Source organism: Macrobrachium rosenbergii, chromosome 56 (assembly GCF_040412425.1).
Source record: "Macrobrachium rosenbergii isolate ZJJX-2024 chromosome 56, ASM4041242v1, whole genome shotgun sequence".
Taxonomy (NCBI): domain Eukaryota; kingdom Metazoa; phylum Arthropoda; class Malacostraca; order Decapoda; family Palaemonidae; genus Macrobrachium; species Macrobrachium rosenbergii.
This window is the reverse complement of record NC_089796.1, coordinates 38,979,575-39,002,635: the sequence shown is the minus strand read 5'-3', so window position 1 is coordinate 39,002,635 and position 23,061 is coordinate 38,979,575. Positions and strand designations below refer to the sequence as shown.

The 23,061-nt window shown below is 42.0% G+C and overlaps 1 pseudogene; it reads right to left on the bottom strand.

The window, feature by feature from the left end:
* Window positions 1–23,061, bottom strand: part of LOC136836180 (uncharacterized) — a 37,133-nt pseudogene that overhangs the window by 1,710 nt on the left and 12,362 nt on the right.

Below are 23,061 nucleotides of genomic sequence, written 5' to 3'. Positions count from 1 at the left end.
CTTGTTAAGCACTTACCTCTTAATATTTAGCATTTGACGCATACGATTTTTTTCTTTGTTGCATACCGCAAAAACGCGCAACACAAAAGCAGTCTTGCAGCCATGAGGACAATTTGCTAGGGTCGTTTCGGCTGTAAGTCATTTAGGCCGTAAGCACGTTTACATGCAAAATGGGCGCCGTGTTTAGTACCAGCCCCTTGGGGATGTACGTAAAACATGAAATAATAATGGTAAATACCATAAACATAACGGTAAATACCATAAACATAACGTCTTACATTGTTTTGGATGTTACGGCCTAAGTGACTTACGGCCGAAACGACCAGGACCGCGAATAACCTGGCTTGCCCTGTCGTCGGCTTCTCGGCGATGTTTACTATTATGCAAGGTTACCAGGTATATCGCTCCAAAATATTTTACCAAACGCCTCTAAATTATCGTATTTTCATTTCAATATGGTTGTGTTTCACCAGTTCCAAAAGTTTTGTATAACCGATCAAGAAAATGCAAACAGAAATTGGGTTATAATTGCTATGCTATTCCTATAGTCAACGTAAAATTGTACAATGAAAATAGCAATATTGCCAAATGTATATTTACCAAATTCCTTTGCTCTGATGTTGTCATATTTATAAAGTATACCAAATTCTTATGGAAACCGTAATATTATCGTAATTCTCAACAGTTCTCAACAAGAGGGTCAAATATTTGTGTTCCTGCAGTCATTATCACACTACTGGGAACACTGCTATTAAAGCCTGATGTCATACTTTACGTCACAACTAGCCTCCCTCTGTGGGGTTACTAAATTTAGCTGAGTTTCCCTTGAAATTTCTGTGATTTACTCCGATAAGTGCCTTAGTTATCAACATTACACATCAGTGCATATTTTTGCCAATTAGGCCGTGGCTTCAAATAGTTATTTCCAAAATACGATCCATATCCAATGCTTTGATAAGATTTTATCAACGAAAACCAATTAGACACGGCCCTGACATGCACTATAGTATATCTAAAAATGGAAGTTTCTGGTCTAAGCTGTGTTCTATGGTAAAGTTTAGTACGGATTTTTCTGTGAAGATGTCTTTTAAAGTCTGAATATCTTGTCTGTTTTTTGTTGCAATGAAAATGTCGTCGATGTATCTTGTATAGATTTCCGGTTTCTCATGGTTGTTAAAAACGGTGTCCCCTAAATTTGTCATATATGGGTTCACCACAAGAAACCAGAAATCTACAGTATACAAAATACATCGACGATATTTTCATTGCAGAGCCCCTACTGGTTTGGAACCGTGAGTCCGACACTTTGTCACTCAAACCATTCAAGGGAAAGGGAGTGATAAATCAGAAATGGGTAACCGCCAAACAAAAGTTCCTGTCCTTAGTTGCGTCCAACTTTGACCCTTTAGGCCTTGTATCCCCAATTTTTGTCAAAAGTAAAACCTTTTTGCAAGTTCTCTGGAATGAGAAAGTGGATTGGGACTATGTGCTAACTCCTGAGAGAGAAGTCGAAGCGAGAGAAATACTCGCTAATTTTATGGAGATTGATCAATTAAAATTCAAAAGGGGAGTAGTTTCAGAGAATTCAGAATTACATGTTTTTGTGATGTTTCCATGAAAGCTTATGGGGGAGCAGCTTATGCTAGAAGTGCCAATGGGGAGATTTACCTTTTAACAGCAAAACTTAGAATTTCCCCTCGTAAGAAACACACTAACGATCCCACGATTAGAGCTGATGCCTTTACTCGTCGGGGCCAGATTAGCCAGATATCTAAGCCAGCTCTTTAAATTTAGTAAAGTAACGATCTGGGGAGATACTAAAGTACCTATTGCATGGATGGGTAGCAAAATTGAAGACAAGAACACATTCATAGCCAACAGGGAATGGGAAGCATCTTTTATTCTACAGGAGTGCCTTTTTCGACTTGCAGTATGTTCCCACTGTAGGATGTTAGATGTGTGAGGTTTAGTAGGTTTGATGGGACAATCATTTGCCGATTGTTCCCTTGGTGGGCTGTTGCCTCCTTACTTTTTCGTTTTCTTTGCAGTAGGAGTTGATGTCTGTCTCGGTGTCTTCGAGAGCATCAGTCAGGTTTAGAATAGCAGCGAGTCAGGTTTTGGGTGGCAGACAGATCGGTTCTTGGCGACACTCGGCCAAGAAGGCAGCAGCAGCGTGTTCTGATAGAGCAGCGGGAAGTCACTTTGTCGGGTAACAGGTGTGATGGACCTGTGTACTTTGGCGGGAGGATGAGGACCTTCACGTCTGTGTTCTGACTTCTGCAGTAGCAGCGAGAGGATATTGCGACGGTAAACGACTGTCTCGACAAGTCGGCGAGTTCACCTGTGCTGAGGATGCGGTCCTGTTTTGGCAGCTAATTGCTGTGTTCGATGAATCACCGATTACGTCTTATGTTTATCCTGGTTGGCGGTTCTTCGGAATTTGTTTTTGTTTTATGCTGCTTTGGTGATATGTCACCGTTATGGTTTGCTGCCTATCTTTGTATTTTATGTTGATTTAATTGAACATGTTATGATTGTCTGTTTCATTATTATTTAGTGGTGTAGAGCAAGTGTATGGCTCTGGATATTTGCTGTTTACATTTACAGTATGTATGAGTTTGATGTATTTATATTTTGATGGACTCATTATAGTATTTAACTTTGCTGCTGGTAATCATATTTCATTTATGGTAATATTGAGTATGTAATTTGATTTATTTTGAACCAAACCTGACTCACTCGTAAATATCTATATATCTTATTATAATAAATTAGTTTAAGGTCACTGTATCGTTTTGTTCAGCTCCTTTCTCCTTTGTCTGCCTCAATTTCTGCCAGTCTTTCCAGTCTCGTATTTTTTTTCCCTTTTTTTTTTTTTGTATTTAAGAACACGTTGAACCGACTGCGGTTCATTACAGATGCGTAGGATTGTAATAAAACCCCGGTGTCCAGTGATGCGTGTATTGTAGAGTGATGCTTACTACAAGAGCGCCAGATGCATACCGAGTACTGACTCGGTTGGAGGGAGATGCCAACCTTCCCTCTGGCGGGAAAAACCGGTCTCTTTCTCTTCTACAATCTTACATATCCCTTCCAAAACTTTTACTTAATTATAAGCAAGAGATGCTATGAAATGGCTGTAATAATTGAACGAAAATTTGATATTACAAGAAATACATGTATGCACAATGCATATCTAAAAAAAAAATAAAACATAGGGCAATGAACTTTTGTGATAAATGATAAAATAAATTAATAATCAACATATTGCCAGTTAAATGTTCATTCTGTAATGGAGGCAGCTGAATTAACTGGGTAGAGCATAACTTTTACTCGTTCACACAGTTTATGACATACTCGGATAGCCATCGTGGGCACATAGTTTGCCTCTCGGGGTGTAGTTGATTCAGTTGCTGACGGTGCAGGCGGGTGGGTGTGCGAGATGATGGGGACATCGGTGCTGTTGGTAGGTGCGATGTGTCTCCTGTTTCTTAGTAACAGCCGTCCACTGCCATCCAATTTGATTCTATACTGCCGGTGGGGGAGGGAGTCCACCACCAACCCTGTACGATCCCATTCCTTTGTTGCTTGATTTTGCATTCTTACCCAGGCCCCTACCTCCAAGGGCTTGAGTGTCCTGGTGACATGAGTGGCACTGATTTTCTCTTTATCAGTAGCCATTTGAAGTTCACACCTACGCAATACCTGTTGCCAGTGCCTGTCAACCAGGTAATGCTGCTTTGCTGTAGGAACGCCATCTCATAACTGCCTCCCAGATGCCAATTGTGCAGGGGACTTGTTGATGTTGCGGATGGGCACTTTCAGGTATTACAACATTGCAAGAGAGGCCTTGTCGCAGTCCAGGCTGCCACCATCCCCTGTGTTTGCCCTGATGATCCTTTTCGCGGGTTTTACAGCTGCTTCTGCCCTACCATTTGATTGCGGGAAATGTGCTGATGAGAGGAGCACCTTGAACCCACATCTGAAGAAGGCAGACATTTCTTTACTTACCAAGTTGGTGCCTCCATCCATGGACACTTCCTCTGGGACACCCCCATCTCGTGAAGTAGCCTCTTAGCACTAACATTACTCTCTGTGAAGTAGCACCACTGGGGAAATGGGCTATTTCCAGCCATCCCGTGAGTCTATGGCATACGCCACGTATATGCGGCCCTCCTAACTGAAACATCCACAACCGTGCACTGGAAGGGGTATTCTGGGGGTGGTGTGATGACCATCACTTCCTCAGGTAGGGATGGAGCGTGCGTGTCACTAATGACGCACTTGTTCCTGTGGTGCTGAAGGTCGCCCTCCATGCAAGGCCAATAAACAGATGGTCTGGCTCTCCTGAGCATGGAGTCGAGCCCTTGATGACCTGCATGTAGACTTGCTGACACCTGCTGACGAATTTCTTCTGGAATCACCAGTCATACGCACCCATCTTCGTATGTGTAGAGCACTAGATTTTCCGACATTGAGAGGCGATCTCTCACACCGTAGAATGGCTTAAGGCAGGCCACCTCCTGCGCCTTCTGTGGGGGCCAGTCACCTGCAGACACTCTCGCCATCAGCAACTGATATATCGGATCTTTGGCCTCCGCTGCACTGATGGTCTTCTCATCCATCGTGAGCCCCTCACTAAGTAGAGTCTCGGTCATTGCCACGTGGTGGCAGCTGCCATATCGTCCTCTAGCTCAACGTCACAGTCATCAGGGGCATCACACAGGGCGGGGAAGCAAGACAGGAAGTTGGCAGCACAATTTTTCTTTCCTGGTAGATTTTTGATGGTGAATCTGTATTGAAGGGTCTTCTCTTTTAGCCTGAACAACCCAGGGTTGTCGATGTCTGCCAGGGCTCTGTCCTCCAGGAGCTTGACTAGGGGTCAGTGGTCAGTAATAAGGATGAGGTTGGGGCATCCCAGCAGAAGCAGCCTAGCCTTCCTTAGGCACCACACCACAGCCAGGGCCTCCCCTTCTACTGCAGCATACCCAGCCTCTGCGGGGACAGGTGTCTACTTCCGCAGAGGGCAATTCTCCACCCATCTTTACAGCAGAATGGCATATCAGCGGCTGTACAGCTGCAATATTGCTGGAGGATGATGAATCCTATGCCTTCCCTGCTCCAGTCCGTAAGGGCAGCCATAGGGCGGGACTTATCGTAGTATGCCAGGCTGTCCCTGGCCAGCTTGCAGATGGTGTCCTGAGCACTCCTGAATTTCTCCTGCAGACACTTGTCCCAGAGGACGTGTTTGCCCATCTGCTTCTTCTTCAGGAGGTCCATGAATGGTTCCATGATGGCGGCAGCCGCAAGGAACGGTGCCAGCTGATTAACAAAGCTGAACCATGACCTGATGTCGGTAATTGTGGGTTTGGGCAGCATAGGGAATTCTGAATGGCTGCAAGGCTGTCGTTGGTCTGTTTATAGCTCTCCCAACCCAAATAGAACCCGATGAATTCTACCTCTCTCCTGCAGAAGTTTAATTTTTCGGGAAGTGTGATGTTTGCCGCACGTTGCCAAGAAGTCATATGTGTGCCAGAAGGCTTCTTCAACCTCACTGTCATGAAGAAGTGTGTCATCTATGCACTTATACTTCCGGGGTATGTCCTTGATGGCATTGTTGAATCGCCTCGTATAGACATCCAAGGCAGAGCGGTACTGGAAGCGGCCCCTGGGCATGATGAACATCGTCAGGCGGCGGCTCTCTCATTGAGTTCCACCTGGTGGAATCCCCAGTAAGCGTCAGCTGTTGTCTTGTAGGAGTGTTGGGGGATGCCGGATACTGTGTCGAAGGGCGCTGGAGTGTGATGTGTCTCCCTTCTGCAGGAGGCATTCAGGCGTTGATAGTCCACTGTGCATCATGGGTGACCTGGCTTCTTCGCCACCACAACCATTCGTGCACACCATTCCGTCTTTTCTCCTGGGGGACTTCTTGGATGACGCCCTTCCACATGTCTTCTTCAAGCTGGGCCTTCACCTCAGCTTCCCAGTGCTTGGGAACTGTTGCGGGAGTATGGCATGCATATGGCATGGTGTTTGGCATCAAATGGATGTGGTGGGGCTCCCCCACCATCACTGGTAATGGCTCCCTGGTCGTATTGAATGTCATCGACGAGAAGTGTTGGATAACCATTGCTCCAAGTGTGGGACGTTCTCTTCGATGAGTGGTAGTGGAACTGATGAAGGTCTGGGTGGTGGGGTTGTGTCGGTAAATGCACTCGCCGATATCGGACTTGGAAGATGGTGTGGAAAGTCGTTTGGGACAAGTCTGAGGTCTTTACATACAGAAAGAGAGAGGAAAAGCAACTTGGTCTATTTGACGAAATAAACCTCTTGTACACTTGTGCGATTCCTGAAGGAGATCAGAAAGACTGCTGTTCCCAGGCACTCCAGCTGTAAGTTGGCGACATCTCTTAAGCCAGCCTGACGCTGCAGAAGCGCAGGCCTTACGTTGAAAAACGACAGCATCTCCGTGCCTGCAATACATACTTGAGCACCTGTATCGGCAACGGCACTCACGTTCATGAACCTGGTCCCCTCTCTCTCTGCCACCCTGACCAGGACAGTTGGTTGGGAGGGGTGATGTGTTGCTGCGATCATTACCCCTGTCACCCTGGTGGGGTTCGAAGGTGCCTTCTTGCTTCTGCAGCATTTCTTGACATGCCCAGTCTTCTGACAGTTATAGCAAATAAGCAACCTTGCCGGGCACGCATTTCTTTCAGGGGCGTGACTACCTCTGCAGTTCCTGCACATGTGCCTAATGGTGATGGGGTCCAACGGTGGCTGGCTCCTCCTGCCGTGTGCAGCAGCCGTCTCGGGGATGGCAGCTGCGCTACTTTCAAACTCTACTGGTACGATTTCTGTACCTTGCTGCCTACCACTGGCATCCTGCTTGGCAGCCTCGAACACATACAACATTGCCCGTAGGGCATCGACACTCGCAAATGATTCATATGATTGAAATAATTGTCTTTTTAACACTTGATCCCCTAATCCCACTATAAGTTTCTTTAACAACATATACTCTGAAAGATTAAAATTACAATTAGGGCACTGAAACTCACAGTCCATGGCTTTTTGAGAGCTACACAAGAAAAAACCACTGACACTTTCGTTATGGCCTTGCATCATGCTGAAAAACTCTAACCACTGAACTGCTTGGTTTGATGCGCGAAGGACGAGTTTGGAGACAGCGTCCAGTGCCTCCTCAGTCAAAAGGGTGCTCCAGTTTGTTGCGCTGTACCTGGCATCGAGGGCACACTGCAGCGCCGGTGTGCAATACAGTCTCACGTGATGGACCATTTCGTCGGCCGGCACCTTGCAAAGTCGAAGCCAACACTCAAAGCACCTTCGCCATGATCGAAACGTGGCCGTCGACATCTCCATTTCACAATTCTCGGGGCTGCGGATGTTGGCACCCTGGATGGGGATCCACGTGTTCCAGATAGGGCAGCGTTGGCGATACCAGTTTGGAGGGCCTCAAGAGTACATTGCTGTTGCACCAGCCATAGTTGCGTACGTGCAGCATTATGAGGAGCCGGCAAATAGGAGCCTCTAAGGCCAGTAGGCCTTCGGGCAGCTACTGTAGGTCTTCTTGGGGTGGGCATTCTGCTTCCCATGTGTAAACATAGGTAACTCACTGCGCCATGTAGGATGTTAGATGCGTAGGATTGTAATAAAACCCTGGTGTCCAGTGATGCGTGTATTGTAGAGTGATGCTTACTACAAGAGCGCCAGTTGCATACTGAGTACTGACTCGGTTGGAGGGAGACGCCAACCTTCCCTCCGGCGGGAAAAACCGGTCTCGTTCTCTCCTACAATCTTACACCCACCAAGCGGAATCCTGTGGATGTGTTGTCCCACGGGGCAGATGTTAAGTAGCTTGATGAGCAATCCTTGTGGACAAGAGGCCCAGCCATGTTACATAACCCAGATCCCGTACCGCAATTGATGACTCCAGAGATGATACACCTTCGTCAATAGCAATGTCTGCAGTACGAGAGTTACAGAAGGAACTTCAGCCAACACCTCCTGCTCAGTTACTTCACCTTTAGGAGAGTATATCCAATTACAGCTCTCTATACAATATAATGTATCATTTGAGTAAATTTCTGAAAATTGAAGATAACCACCTTAACCAAGCTAGCATATTTAGAACAATGCCATCATTGGGCCACAGTGTGTAGATATTTAGAGAGAGGTGGAGAAGCTTCTCATGAAATATTTAATTTTACCAGACAATTAAATTTAGTATTGATCAATAATGTAATATATTCTAAATAGTTTTAATCACTAATGTAATATATTCTAAATATCATGTGAAAAATGCTAGTAGTACAATGAACGAATTAATACGGGACTGTTGCCCTCTAAAGACAAACTTGTAATGTTGTATCTCAAGCATATACACAGAATTCAGCTTCACTGTGGTTTCAATACAGTTATCTCACTTTTTAGACAAGAGTGTTGGACGCCAGCAGCGAGAATGCTGGTTAAGCATGTCGTTGATCAATGTTTAGAGTGTAAGTAGACGCTCAGAACTCCATTGTCGCAACCTCCTCAACCCCAGCTACCAAGCACTTGTGTGACTCTGACGACACCGTTTCACAACGTAGGACTTGACCATGCAGGTCTGATCAACATCCAGGAGGGAAATGCATGCATCCTCCTGATTACATGCCTCAGCATCCGTGCCGTCTATCTGGATCTGGTGACGAACCTCAGTGCTGACACCTTTATCCTGTGTCTTTGTAGATTTGCCGCCTGTCATGGTACCCCAGCTCCATCCACTCTGATAACAACGCAACCTTCAAGTCTGCAAGCAACATGTTAGCCGATCTCTGCAATGAGGATGTGACTCAGTCATACTTGAGAGAGAGAGGGATACGATGGTATTTCCAAACTTCACGTTTGCCTTGGAATGGCGGAATGTTTGAGAGATTAATCGGGGTGACAAAGCATGTCCTGGCAGTCTCACTCGATAGAGCTTTGTTCACTGGGAACAGGCAAGACCATTAGTTAAAGAGGCGGAGAGTGTCGTCAACAACCGCCCTCTTACTTATTGTGGTGACGATTACAGTCCATTAGTCCGAAGGCCCGATAGTCCGAAGGCCCGATAGTCCGAAGGTCCGATAGTCGTAGGTCTAAGCCGGCATTCCGAGGCAAGCGCACCCCACCCCCGCCTGATTAATCCCCCCGCCTCCATGGCTAATACGGCAAAATTGTAACCAGTAAACACCCCTAGGGTACGTTATGTTGGTATTTTTAAGGGTGTTTACTGGTTACAATTTTGCCGTATTAGCTATGGACGGGTGGGGAGCTGATTACAGTCCGTCGGACTATCGGGCCTTCTGACTTTCGGACTATCGGACCTTCGGACTATCGGGCCTGCTGACTTTCGGACTATCGGACCTTCGGACTATCGGGCCTTCGGACTATAGGGCGGTCACCGTGGTGACACCCGTGAGGGTGAGGTTCCCAGTCCATCACATCTACGAGGTAGGACTATCCAGTGGCTGCCTGCCACAGTTCCGAATGAAAGTATGTCTAATATTTTCACAGCACACCGAATATCTACAGGCCATACGCCAACATCATGATTTCGGCCCTGTTGTGCCAACTCCACTAAGATACAATGACATCGTCTTAGTGAAGAAGATCAATCACCACCGTAAATTCTGGCCTCTTGGAAGAATTATACAGCTCTACTCCGGAGAAGATGATGTCCGATCTGGGAAAGTCCTATGTGATGGTGGAGAATGTCTCGTACTGATTATACACATTATCATGTTGGAATTAAATGACAGACATTGCTTGGTCTTGATTTCTGCCCACCAAATCATCGACCTTTATATTCTAGATTTTTTCTTCCGTTGGAATTATTATTCCACAGGTTAAAAACCTTACCACTAAACAATAATATAAATATAGTTCAAATGGAAATTTAATAAGGAAATATAATTTTTAAATAAGTTTTTTACCAACAATTGTTCTCCATCTAACTTATTTTTTCAATATGCAGAGGCGTCGTGAGGGGCGGCTGGTGGGGACATATGTCCCCGGGCGCAGCATTGAGGGGGCGCCAAATTGAAGTTGGGAAGACATCTATTTTGGGTGGAAAAATGGGGTGATGAAACCAGTAACTTAGAATCTTTAAGTTTTTATGAGTTTTCAGTACATATTTTATATTTAATGAAGATTGACTTCCTTTAATGTTCATTATACATAAATGTAATCATTATGTGTTAAGTACTATACTATCAAATTTTATTACGTACTTATAAAATAAGTGGTTCAGTGACTGAGTCAGTGCAAAGATATTGGATAGGCACCCCCGTCAATCTAGTGTTTCGTTTTCTTTCGTGAGCATTTTTTTGTGCATAACGAACTGCAGACTACAATTACTTCTGTACTTTTGAAAAGCTGAGGCTGACGTTATTACCAATACATAAAGTATTTTTTATTTATCTTTTGCAACGAAAAATATAGTAAGAAATTTTTATTTATGCAACTTTTTTCGTTCTCGAATGAGAAAGACGCCAGTCACAAGTTTGGCTTTCTTTTGGTTATTAAGGAGTTGCTACCTACAACCAATGAAGCATGCATCAAAGAAAGGTGCGTTAATGTTGCAAATTTCTATGACACTGACTTAGATGGCTTGGAACTGTTCGGCGAAATTGTAGATGGCAGAATGCTGCTTAAAACACGAGATGATGTTCTGATCAATAACCCACAGGAATCACTTTGTTCCATTGTACAATATGGGGATGAAAGTGTTTTCCCAAACCTTCGATCGAAGTTGCCCTTCAGATACTGCTGACCATTGCGGTATCAATTGCTAGTTGTGAGCGATCATTTAGTAAGTTGAAACTTATCTTGTCGCATCTGCGAACATCTATGGGGCAAGAGAGATTGTCAGCTTTAACTCTACTATGTAGAGCAAGAGATCGCAAACAAAATAAACTTTGATGACGTGAGAAACAGATCTGCGGCTGTAAAAGCTAGAAAGATAAAACTATAAACACATTGTAACGTGCATCAATACTTAATGTCCTACAATTCATTGTCAATCCTTTTCTTTGTTTAGGTTTTCTGTTATCAATATCTGTCTAATTATCTTTACATTCTAATACCTTTATACCATTTTATTTTCTTGCATATGGTTGATCCTAAGCATCCATCACTTTAAACTTTTTGTTTTCATTATTTTGACGCATGTTAAACATTCTTTAAAGAAACGTAGTTTATAGTTAGTGAACTAATTCATCTTTGTTCTTATCAATTTTCTTTTCAGGTATTATACCTATTCAGTCTTTACCACAAAATCTATTTTTTTTCTAGTATTAACTTCTATACTGGCAACAAATTGTACATTTTCACGATTTGCTTAGCCCCCTGTATTCCCTAATGTTTAACTCCTTTAGTCAAATTTATTTAATGTGCCATTTGTCTTTGGTTAAGAGTTACTGGTTACTGTGATGCTTTACTATAATCTACATTTTAGTTTTCTTATCAACATTTTGGAATTTATTTATGAGGGCTAATGATTTATTAATTACAGTATATCTGTTAAATGCAAAATAAACTATTTCAGTTTGCAAATTCGGTTTGTGTTCTATCATTCCAGAATATTATTATTATTATGATCTCGCTTTTCGAGATCAACAGGTTCTAAACGAAACAAGCAATTGGGCTGTAATGACTGACGAGAGGTGACAAACAAAGGAGGGAGGAGCAGAACAAAACGAAAAAGTTACCTTAAAATTAATTTATTTACAATAAAGTTATATACATAATGTACACTGAGTCAGGTTAAAAAAAATAAAATTAAGAGTCAGTACATAAATGAACATATCATAAATGACAAAGAGCATCATAAGGATGAGCAGCTCAGACACATTACAAATGACGAGTCAAAAAAGAACAAACATTAGCAGCACAATTACATTACATAAAATCAGAACCTAGAACAAAGTAAAAACCAGAACAATAAATGGTCAAATCAATAAAATAGATTATCAAATTATAAACATACAAAATCATGAATATTAACAGGCAGCAAAGCAATAAACATCCTCAGACGAACTCAATAGAGCCGTCAAAACAGCCCCAAGCTGCTTAACAGGAACACTGCAGGACAGCTCCGACAGAGTCGAAACGACAACCATCTCGTCCTCAAGCAGTGCTGACGTCCTCCTCCAGTACCAACGACCACGACAGAGCCGACACGGCAACCATCTCGTCCTCAAAAACGTACTGACGTCCTCCTTCAGTTACGACGACCATGACAGAGCCGACACGGCAACCATCTCGTCCTCAAGAAACTCTCCGCTGCTATGTTGCCAGGACCTGACTCGCAGGTAAGGATACCTGCTGCTGCTACTCCAACTGGCTTGCTGCTGCTGCCCTCAACCTGCCTCGTTGCTGCTACGAACCTGACTTGTTGCTGTTCTGACCCTGACTGACGAAGTCTGACGCCATTCACCAGACGACAGCTCGCCAGCAAGAAAAACAAAAAAAAACAAAAGGAGGCAACAACCCACTAAAGGAACAATCGACAAACGATTGTTCCTAACACCTCCCCACCTAACAAAAAAAAATTTTTCTATAAAAATTTTTTTTTTACAGACAAAATACTCTCCCCCAATGCTGCCACACCCCCGCCAGCCAAAACAGAACCAATCCTGGCAAGTTTGTATTTGTGTGCTGTGCTGAAAGTGTTCTGAGAAATTTAAGATTTTTCGCTGGTCAGTAGTACCACCACTGTATCTATAGAACAGACCCTTTATCGAAAAGGTGTTTTGATGGCGCCAAGAGTAGTTTATGAAGACTGCATAACTTCGTTCTTGAAATCACCTTCGTTGACAAGATGATTCAACCGCATTTCAAGACCAGGGAGAATTAGCTCATCCTTCAAGACATCAGACCAAGTGGCTTGCAGCTCATTCAGGCTTTGCCTCCAGTACTCATCGTGACCCCGACGAACTGACCGTTCTGTGCTCTCAGTCCAGTCATGTCGAATAACCATTTTGGTCGAATAGAAATTTGTTGAAGTAGAACTATATTTCATGGAGCTATTAGAAGAATGATATAAAAATTAGAGCAAGGTTCCAGAAAGAATGAAAATTGTACTATGAATGTATATGAATCTATCAGTATCAGTAACATATAATGGGATTTAGTATTCAGCAGTTTATATTTAATATCGGTAACATTTAGCAATTTATAATTAACAATTCAATATTTACGAATATGATTTAAGTTAACATTTAGCAGTATTTAGCAATATCTTAATTAGACTTATATAGTTCGGGCCGTACTTTGCTTCCTGAAACATCTGCAGCTGGCGTTTAGTGGATTACTCCTTGAAACCAGAAATTGTTTTTGAAGCTGCCCTTCGCAGGTACAGTTCTGTCACCTGCGACGTCTTGAGTCCTGTAGCTGTCGCAGCTGTCTTTGTCACTTGCGACTTTGTCGTGCTGCCACCTTGGTGGATAACTTTGTCCAAGGAGTTGGGTGCCGTCGCTTTTTCCCGGCACTCCCGGAATTTTGAGCAGCTTTCTGTGATTATTTCAAGGACGCCCTTATAAGCTGCAGTTGAAGGAGCAATCTGGCTCGTGAGGTGGCAAGTAGGGAGAAAAACACCAGACAGGAGTCTGTTTTTGTGTTGGCCGGGCAAGATCGCCACCAGCTTCCCCCTCACCTGTGGTTACCTGTGTGTTCGTCCCCTCCCCTGTTAGCTGAGTCCAGTTGTGTTGAGAACAAGGCCTCCCTTAAGGCGATAAGTTTATTTTGGATCACGGCTATTCGTCTCAGAGTGAGGAGGTTTGAACTGTGTAAATATAATTCTATTTTACTATCTTTAAATTTATATATATATATATATATATATATATATATATATATATATATATATATACGTATATTGTTAATATAATTATATATCTATCTGATTACTTATAGACCCTGATGGTCTCTATGGCTAATTAGCCTGATTATTATCTAGTATTAGTCGGTGTGTTTAGATTTAATTTTAGGAGGAATTTAAGTGTTTTTCTCTCTTTTTCGACCTTTTCCTTCTTCCTCCATTATTAGATATAGGTATTTATTGGTATTAAGTTTGGGTCTGGCCAACCTCTGAAAGACTATTTTTGTCAGTTATTTTTTTTTATTTATGCATCTCTTCTTTTATTATCATTTCTGTCTAGGGTTTAGCTCTTTAGCTGTTAGGTAATCCCACGGGATAAATTAAGGACTAGTGTGAGTCCTAGGTACTTGCAAAATTGACTTGGTGTTTTTTTTTTTTTTGCTTGTTAATAAATATTATTGAGTTTTCCCGAGTGTTTTCGTTTTTCCATTGACCATTGTCTGCCAGTTACCTGTGTACATCACTGAGCATACCTAAAGTTTAATTAGAGTGCACAAAAGACCTGCACCACGGCCCAAAAAACGTACTGACGTCCTCCTTCAGTTACGACGACCATGACAGAGCCGACACGGCAACCCGTACTGACGTCCTCCTTCAATTACGACGATCATGACAGAGCCGACACGGCAACCATCTCGTCCTCAAGAAACGTACTGACGTCCTCCTCCAAAACCGACGACCATGACAGAGCCGATACGGCAACCATCTCGTCCTTCAAGAAACGTACTGACGTCCTCCTCCAAAACCGACGACCATGACAGAGCGATACGGCAACCATCTCGTCCTTCAAGAAACGTACTGACGTCCTCCTCCAAAACCGACGACCATGACAGAGCCGATACGGCAACCATCTCGTCCTTCAAGAAACGTACTGACGTCCTCCTCCAAAACCAATATTACGACAGGTTCTTTACAGAAAACAAGTCAGGTTCGTAGCAGCAACGAGGCAGGTTGAGGGCAGCAGCAGCAAGCCAGTTGGAGTAGCAGCAGCAGGTATCCTTACCTGCGAGTCAGGTCCTGGCAACATAGCAGCGGAGAGTTTCTTGAGGACGAGATGGTTGCCGTGTCGGCTCTGTCATGGTCGTCGTAACTGAAGGAGGACGTCAGTACGTTTTTTGAGGACGAGATGGTTGCCGTGTCGGCTCTGTCGTGGTCGTTGGTACTGGAGGAGGACGTCAGCACTGTGCTTGAGGACGAGATGGTTGTTGTTTCGACTCTGTCGGAGCTGTCCTGCAGTGTTCCTGTTAAGCAGCTTGGGGCTGTTTCGACGGCCCTATTGAGTTCGTCTGAGGATGTTTATTGCTTTGCTGCCTGTTAATATTCATGATTTTGTATGTTTATGATTTGATAATCTATTTTATTGATTTGACCATTTATTGTTCTGGCTTTTATTTTGTTCTAGGTTCTGATTTTATGTAATGTAATTATTGTGCTGCTAATGTTTATTATGTTTTTTTTTGACTCGTCATTTGTAATGTGTCTGAGCTGCTCATCCTTATGATGTCTTTGTCATGATATGTTCATTTATGTACTGACTCTTAATTTTATTTTTTTTAACCTGACTCAGTGTACATTATGTATATAACTTTATTGTAAATAAATTAATTTTAAGGTAACTTTTTCGTTTTGTTCTGCTCCTCCCTCCTTTGTTTGTCACCTCTCGTCAGTCATTACAGCCCAGTTGCTTGTTTCGTTTAGAACCTGTCGATTTCGAAAAGCGAGATCGTAATAATTATGAAAATTAGAATATTTTGTTTTCAACACAATATATCTAAAATAATGAAGGCAAACATTTTCTGCCAAGATTAGCACACTCAAATGAAAATAGTCCTTCCCCCCCGCCCCCGGGCCCTTGAGGGCGCCATAAAAGACTTCGCCCCCGGGCGCCAGCAACCCTCACGACGCCACTGTCAATATGTGCGGAAAATATTAAACAACAAACTTCAAATCTATGCCAGTGTTCCATTTTTACATGATGAAACTTCTAGCCAAAATCTTTCTCAAAGTATTTCTAAGCATTATGGAGCATTAAAAATTAATCTAATTCCAAAGAATCCTCTGAAGATTGGTTCTTTATTCAATACTATGTACCGTTTAAGCGACCTTATTATGTCTGGGGTGATATATAAATACGACTGTCTTCGGTGTTCTCGAGGAACTTACGTGGGTTACACTCAAAGACTTCTCAAGGTACGTGCCCATTCTTACAAAGGTGTGAGCTATCGAACGGGCAATAAACTGAGTAGCCTAATCCCTCATTTTTAAATATCAGAGAGCATGCCAAAAAATGTGGCAATAACGTTGAATATGGGCAATTTAAAATCATCTCCATTCTGGAATCGCCAATTATCAGACAGACAGTATATACCTTTGTTGAATGCCCAAAACTCCTCCACCCCTCTCTGCCCGTCGTAACCAGCTTCTTTGCCTTCCACTTAGGCTACCCTGTAACCAACATTCCAGTCGCGCGGCCCTCCTTCTCCCTTCTATATAGGTTGGTACCTCCAGCAATGCTTAATTTATCCTTATACACAAATCTTTTTTTTTATATTTTTGTGCAATTTACGTGTATTTATAATTCACAATATATATTCTTTTATTCCACCCTTGAAAAAGAGACTAGTCTTGAAACGTCGGCTCAAGTACAGATGATTTTATGTACCAGTCTGTTTCCACTGTCCTCATTTCCTGATATGTCTGACTAATTAGCTGTCCTGCCTGTATCCTTATATATATATATATATATATATATATATATATATATATATATATATATATATATATATATATATATATATATATATATATATATATATATATATATATATAGGATGCGTCTTACGGACTCACGGAGCACCAGGAATGCCCATGCTGAGCCGCCAGCGAGGGAATGAGCCCCCGACCAATAGAAATTCAGCACCCCGATGACGTCATGTTTGAAATTCAAATGCCCGCATGTACTATAGTAATAAAAACCTTGTATGTGAATTTGTATTCCAGTCCTGATGATGCCGCCGAGAGACGGGGAAATGGTCTGTCAACTAGAAAAGTAAATGGATAAAATCTTGAATAATTTTCCTTATTATTCCTGAGAAGCTTGCCAGAAGAGACAAAAATGAAGTCTAGACTGATTCGAAGTCTTGATAAGAAGAGAGTATCTGAAAAAAATGCCGTTGACTTCAATAGAAATTGCATAAGAGAGAAAACTTGTACTGTACAATATGTTCTAAAGTAGGTTACACTTTTTTTACTGTTATATAAAATACCTATTTAATTTGCCTGTTACAGGAGTCAAAATGAAAATATCATCTTCAGTTTCACGAGTGACAGATGTCAACAACTTGCAATGAAGCATTATGTAACCAGACGGCCATCCACATTAACTACATTAATCCCTTTTAATTATTGAAGATAGAAGATATTTTTAAGCTTAGGCATCAATAGTTCGTTCCAGGATCGCCTTATTTACTGAAAGTTTCAACCAAACCAACTTTACAAACTGTTTGCAAAAGTTTGTAAGGGAACTGCGTGAGTGACAAATAGTCAAGGTTCACAGCCTCTGATATTCTTGCAATATCTGAAACTGGTTGGAATAAATGACTTCCCAATATTATTACGTAAGCTGTGAATTAAAACTATACGATTGGCGTCGTACAGCCTGTTTGTTGAAATACGTAGCTGATTCTGAACCGGGAGTTAAGCAAACCAACGAATTGCCCACGTGGCCTACTCATTTTATGTATTCGTCACGAAAATGTTGGTGGCCTCTTATTTTGTCTCCTTAGTGACAGTACTGGCATCAAAAGAAGGAATGCTCACCCCTACGAAGAATCGTAACGAATGATTATTACGTTTTGAGAAATAATAGAGAAATCATTCTCAAATATGAAATAAAGTAGCTGTTATCAGTTTCATAAAGAACCTTTAAGATTTGCAAAGAACCCTAGTGATTTTCGGCAATCAGACTGCTAATTCGCTCTTTCTGTGAATAAGGCAATTCATCTGAATCCTGATATTTGTCTTATATTAGTGTCGGTTATATCTTATAAGTGGTCGATCTGAATAGTTTACATAAAAACTTAATTGCAGCACCTACAACCTGTAAAGTGTTTCTTATGAACTCATAAGAAAGGGAAAATTTCATCATTTAAAAGTCATTTTTAAAAAAATCAAAAATAAATAACGTAACAGAAGCCCAAACATTTTAATTACTGAGACGGAAGCAATGTACCTGAATAACCGAGAGACGGGGGCGCCGGGGGGGTGGGGCTCTTTACATGAAAAGGAACAACGCATTATGTCTGTGATTTTTTCTTTTTGCACCGAGGTAATTTAATGCTGTTTACATAAGTATATTACATCTATAATATACAATTTACCTCAATTTCCTTGAAGGCTGAATTATTAGTTTAAGATTAAGTCGACAGCTGCTTTTATAAAATTAATCGCAGTTATGCGAGTGTGAGCATCTTTGTGGCTGTACGTGCTTTGGTTAGGTGCTATACAACTTTGCTCATGTACTCAAACGTGTGCAAAAACATGCCTTTATTACCAAGGAAAAAAAGTTAAGTACACCTTAGTTTAACCAGACCACTGAGCTGATTAACAGCTCTCCTAGAGAGGGCTGACCCGAAGGATTAGATTTATTTTACGTGGCTAAAAACCAATTGGTTACCTAGCAACGGGACCTGCAACTTGTTGTGGAATCCGAACCACATTATAGCGAGAAATGAATTTCTGTCATCAGAAATAAATTACTCTAATTCTTCATTGGCCGAGGGGAGAATCGAACGCTGGGCCAGCAGAGTGCTAGCTGAGAACGGTACCCACCCATCCAATGAGGCACTTTTATTACCAAGGAACTTGGCTGCATTGGTACGAATAAATTCGATTGATGCTCATTATTTTTACTTGCATTCATTCAGGTAAAACAATGTAGCCTTTCTAACACTTTTACTGTGGATTTGGTTTTAGCGGTATAGCGTTTCAGAACGGCAAATGAGAAAGGTGATTCGTTCATGAAAATGCTAAATTAAAAGCAGTACATTCAACACACACTCTCTTTTTACTGGACCTCTGAGAGTGAAAAGTTTAACAGTGCGCAAAGGTAGTTTTCCAGTTTAGGGCGGACTCATATTGGTTGTGAGGCTGCAACATAAGGCCGGGAATGAGACGTTAATCAAGAAAATAGATTCATGAGTTAATCATTTTCATGAAAACGCCCGTGCTTAAAATAATGATTGTAAAGAGAGGTTACGTATTAAACTGACATTATAATTCCTAAAATCACGATGTCTTCAGGACTTGGAGTAATTATGATTTATAATGTGAGTGGTTACTAGAACGATTGGGGTATGTGACTGATTTAATCAGAGATGAGGAAATATATTTATATAAAATCCGTAGGGCCTACAAACGAAAACGTGATCTTTCCCTCAAGTTTCCATGCTAAATATAAAAACGTAACAATGATGAATAATTCAATTCAATGACTAAACTTTTGCCTGCTTAATAAGTGACTTCGGGGTAACTTCCCTTTTGGGTTTCCATATGAGCAAACTCTTGCAATGTTAAACTGTATTTATATACGCATGCTAATTCTTTCATGAACTATTCGCTATTAAGGAAGGTATTCCGAAGAAGGTGAAAGGGCAAAACGGAAACGGTCGGACACAAAAAAAAAAAAAAAAAAAAAACACCAAAACTATGGAGAAGGCAATGCTTAAGACGTCAATTCCCGCTGCCGAAGAAAACGAGGGAGGATTTGAGAGGTTCCTATGCTGGTCATCTAATTCTTCTTTCACGAAAGAAGCGCTAGTTCTTAATATTAATGACGCACACAAGAGCAAATCTCTACGAATTGGAAACTTTAAAGTGATAACATCAGAACTTCCACTTTTTGGAAGTGATATGATTCATTGGAAATTATATGATATCGAAGAGAGAGAGAGAGAGAGAGAGAGAGAGAGAGAGAGAGAGAGAGAGAGAGAGAGAGAGAGAGAGAGAGAGAGAGAGAGAGAGAGCGTAACCAGTTATGACAGAGTTTGCGAAAACCAAAACAAATGTATGCTAAGAGTTATTAAGTAAAGGGAAGGGCTGCTAACACCAAAATGAGTAACCACAAGGACAAATGATAATAACCTACTCGAGTGCAAGGTAATGAAATGTTCAGAATGAATTCATTAAAATACTTCACAGTTAAGGAGACTTAGTTACAGCGTGCTGACGGCAAATTGCCAGTAAATAGGTATGAAATCAGAGGGAAAGAGATAGACAGATAACATGAAAATGCACTATGCTCTAAATGCAAAAAGTTCTTCAACATGCCTATAAGACGTTTATACTTCGTGTTCAAGCACTTGTCAAACCCTTTCAAGAGGTCATGAGAGTATTTCATTTCGGAGCTCCTTGGTTTCCAATGGGATGATAGACAGATTGAACGCACAATCTTGGTTAAGAGAGTTGCTTGGATAGATCCATGTAACAATCATGGATTTCATTCAGATGAGGATGAGGCAGTCCAATACATATTGTAAACTCGGCCCTCTCATCTTAAATCCTTACTGAGGCAGGGGGCTTAGAGATTCACTTCTCAGATTGAAAGCTTTGTTGTGCCTACCATCTCTGCTGTGGGTTCAACTGAACATAGGGACCTTTATCCCTTTCCTTCATCTTCTTATGAATTTACTCTATCCCCCATCCTCATCCACTGATGACCTATACGGTGTGTATGTCTTTTGGTCTGCAACATCAGTTTTAGTTTCATCCAGTGGTTTGGGGACGCCCTCAAAACACCCAAAAGTTGATGATCTCTGCTTGGGCATGGCTAGAAAACCTTAAAGTGTAATTACAATGGAGACCTATGCTCCAGCATGTCACCAGAAATATATGGGAAATAGGGTCAAGGATATTTGAAACATTCTTGTATGATAAATATTTGACATCCAGTCTAGAAGATCTTGTGACATTTTCAATGTGTGCAGAGACATCATGAAGTGTTGTGGCCAAGAACCTAGGATATCATCTCAAGGTCGGAGAAAACTGACAGTATAATCTGCTTCCCCTTAAGAAAATGAAAAATTTAAAGCATTATCATATTTTGGAGGGGTTGCAGTTGATTGCTCTATACAGGTTTACTGGAATCACTCAATGGGAATGATATTTGTCCCTCAGCTAATGATATATCCAGAAGAAAAACTCATAGAAGAATTAAAAGATCAAGGTGTGTTAGAATTGAAAAAAAATGTGACAAATGAACATGTTTGGTAACACTTGCAACGAATGCTATGTAAGGCTTCTGAGGAGATAGTTATTACTGCAATGTGGCTAATCATTTTAGTTTGGTGTAAGTTAACACTGTCTTGATTTATCTTTATATATTCTCTTGCAGTTTTGAACAGAAAAAGAGCACCATCATCATCATCTCTTTATTCCCATTTGGATGTTAATTTTATGTCTTTGACTTTGAACTTTTTTTAACTTCAAAGACTGTACTTATGTTGTGTGGACTCCCATTAACTGAACTAATTATAAAAAACAATCCAGAAGCTCAGAATATAGCTCGAAATTGTAACATAGGACCAGACCTTAAACACATTAAGTACAAACCATCAGAATTCTTGGCACCAGTCTTGGAAATGTTTAAAATGGTGTACAGAATTGATCCTCAAACATTGGTACTTTTGTCCAGTCGGTTCCCACCAAATCCTCTACAGCCCCCACTATCTCCTCATCCTCTAGGAAGGCATTAGCGGGTATTAACAGTTGGTTAACAGGTAAGAAGGAGTTGCGTAAAGCAGTTTTCATTGCATCCCCCTCCCGTCTGTCGCCAAGGAGGTACTCGTCCTGCTCCACTGGGGAAGCACCTTCACTGGGAGTTTCTCCCTCCTCTAAAGGGGACTTCTCCAGCCTTGTGGACTCAGTGCAGAGATCGGCTCTTAACTCCACTAAGATTATGTTCACGTCTTCGGAATTAGATTGTTTTGTGAAAGACATTTTTAAAGTCTTCGAAAGTATTCAGCTTCCTAGACTGGACAATCGGGGTGTTAGCCAAGAAAATAGAAGACTGCAGTACACTTCAAGAGGACTTTGCTGCAGACTGGTTGGGAGTACTCTCGTGTGCTGATAAGGCCATTAGGGATGGTTCCCAGAAGCTGGCTGCCTTATTCTCCATGGGGGTTCTTAAGAAAAGGGAATTGTGGTGTACCTTTACCTCCAAAGGTGTTACTCCCTCTTAAAGATCGGCTTTCTTGTTTGGACCTTTAGATCGGTCAACTTTATTCCCAAGAGCTACAATAGAACAGAGCGCATCTGACTTACAGAAGAAGTCAACACAGGACCTTTTGTTGCAGTTGACAAGGCGTGCTACGGCACCAATCCTTGACACTTCAGCCTCATTCAGCATGAGAATTGCCTCCCCGTTGCAACAGCAGCCCTTTTTAGGCAGAAGAACCAAATTTTAGCCCCGCCCACACTCGAATCTGTGATCAGTCTGGCCAACCAAAAAGTCATCCTCCAAACCGGCCTCTCACCAGTAAGGTTCCAGTCCTCTGTGTCCCCCTAGGAGCCAGGCTTCTCCAGTTTTGGGGCAAATGGGAAGCCAAGAATGCAGAACCTCGGTAGTAAAAGTCCTTCAAGAGGGCTATGCCATCCCATTCAGGGAAAAACCTCCTTTGACATCCTCACCTATCAGGTTAACAGCCTACTCAGAATGCTCAGAGAGGTTTTTGGCCCTGAAGGAAGAAGTATCGTCGCTCCTCAGGAAAAGAGCTGTGGAGTTGGTCGAAGACATAAGCACAGAAGGATTTTACAACCCTCTGTTCATTGTCCCCAAGGCGTCGGGAGGTTGGAGACCAGTCCTAGATGTCAGTACATTGAGCTCTTTTGTGCAGACCACCAAGTTCAAAATGGAAACAAGCAGTTCAATCCTGTCAGCCATTCATCAGGGAGACTGGATGGTAATGATCAACATGGAGGATGCATACTTCCATGTCCCAGTACATCTGGACTCAAGGAAGTATCTGCGGTTCGTATTCCAGGGCAGGGTCTTTCAGTTTAGGGTTCTCTGTTTCAGCCTCTCTACAGCCCCACAAGTATTTAGTCGTGTTCTCGCTCCTCTAAAGAGATGGCTCCATCTC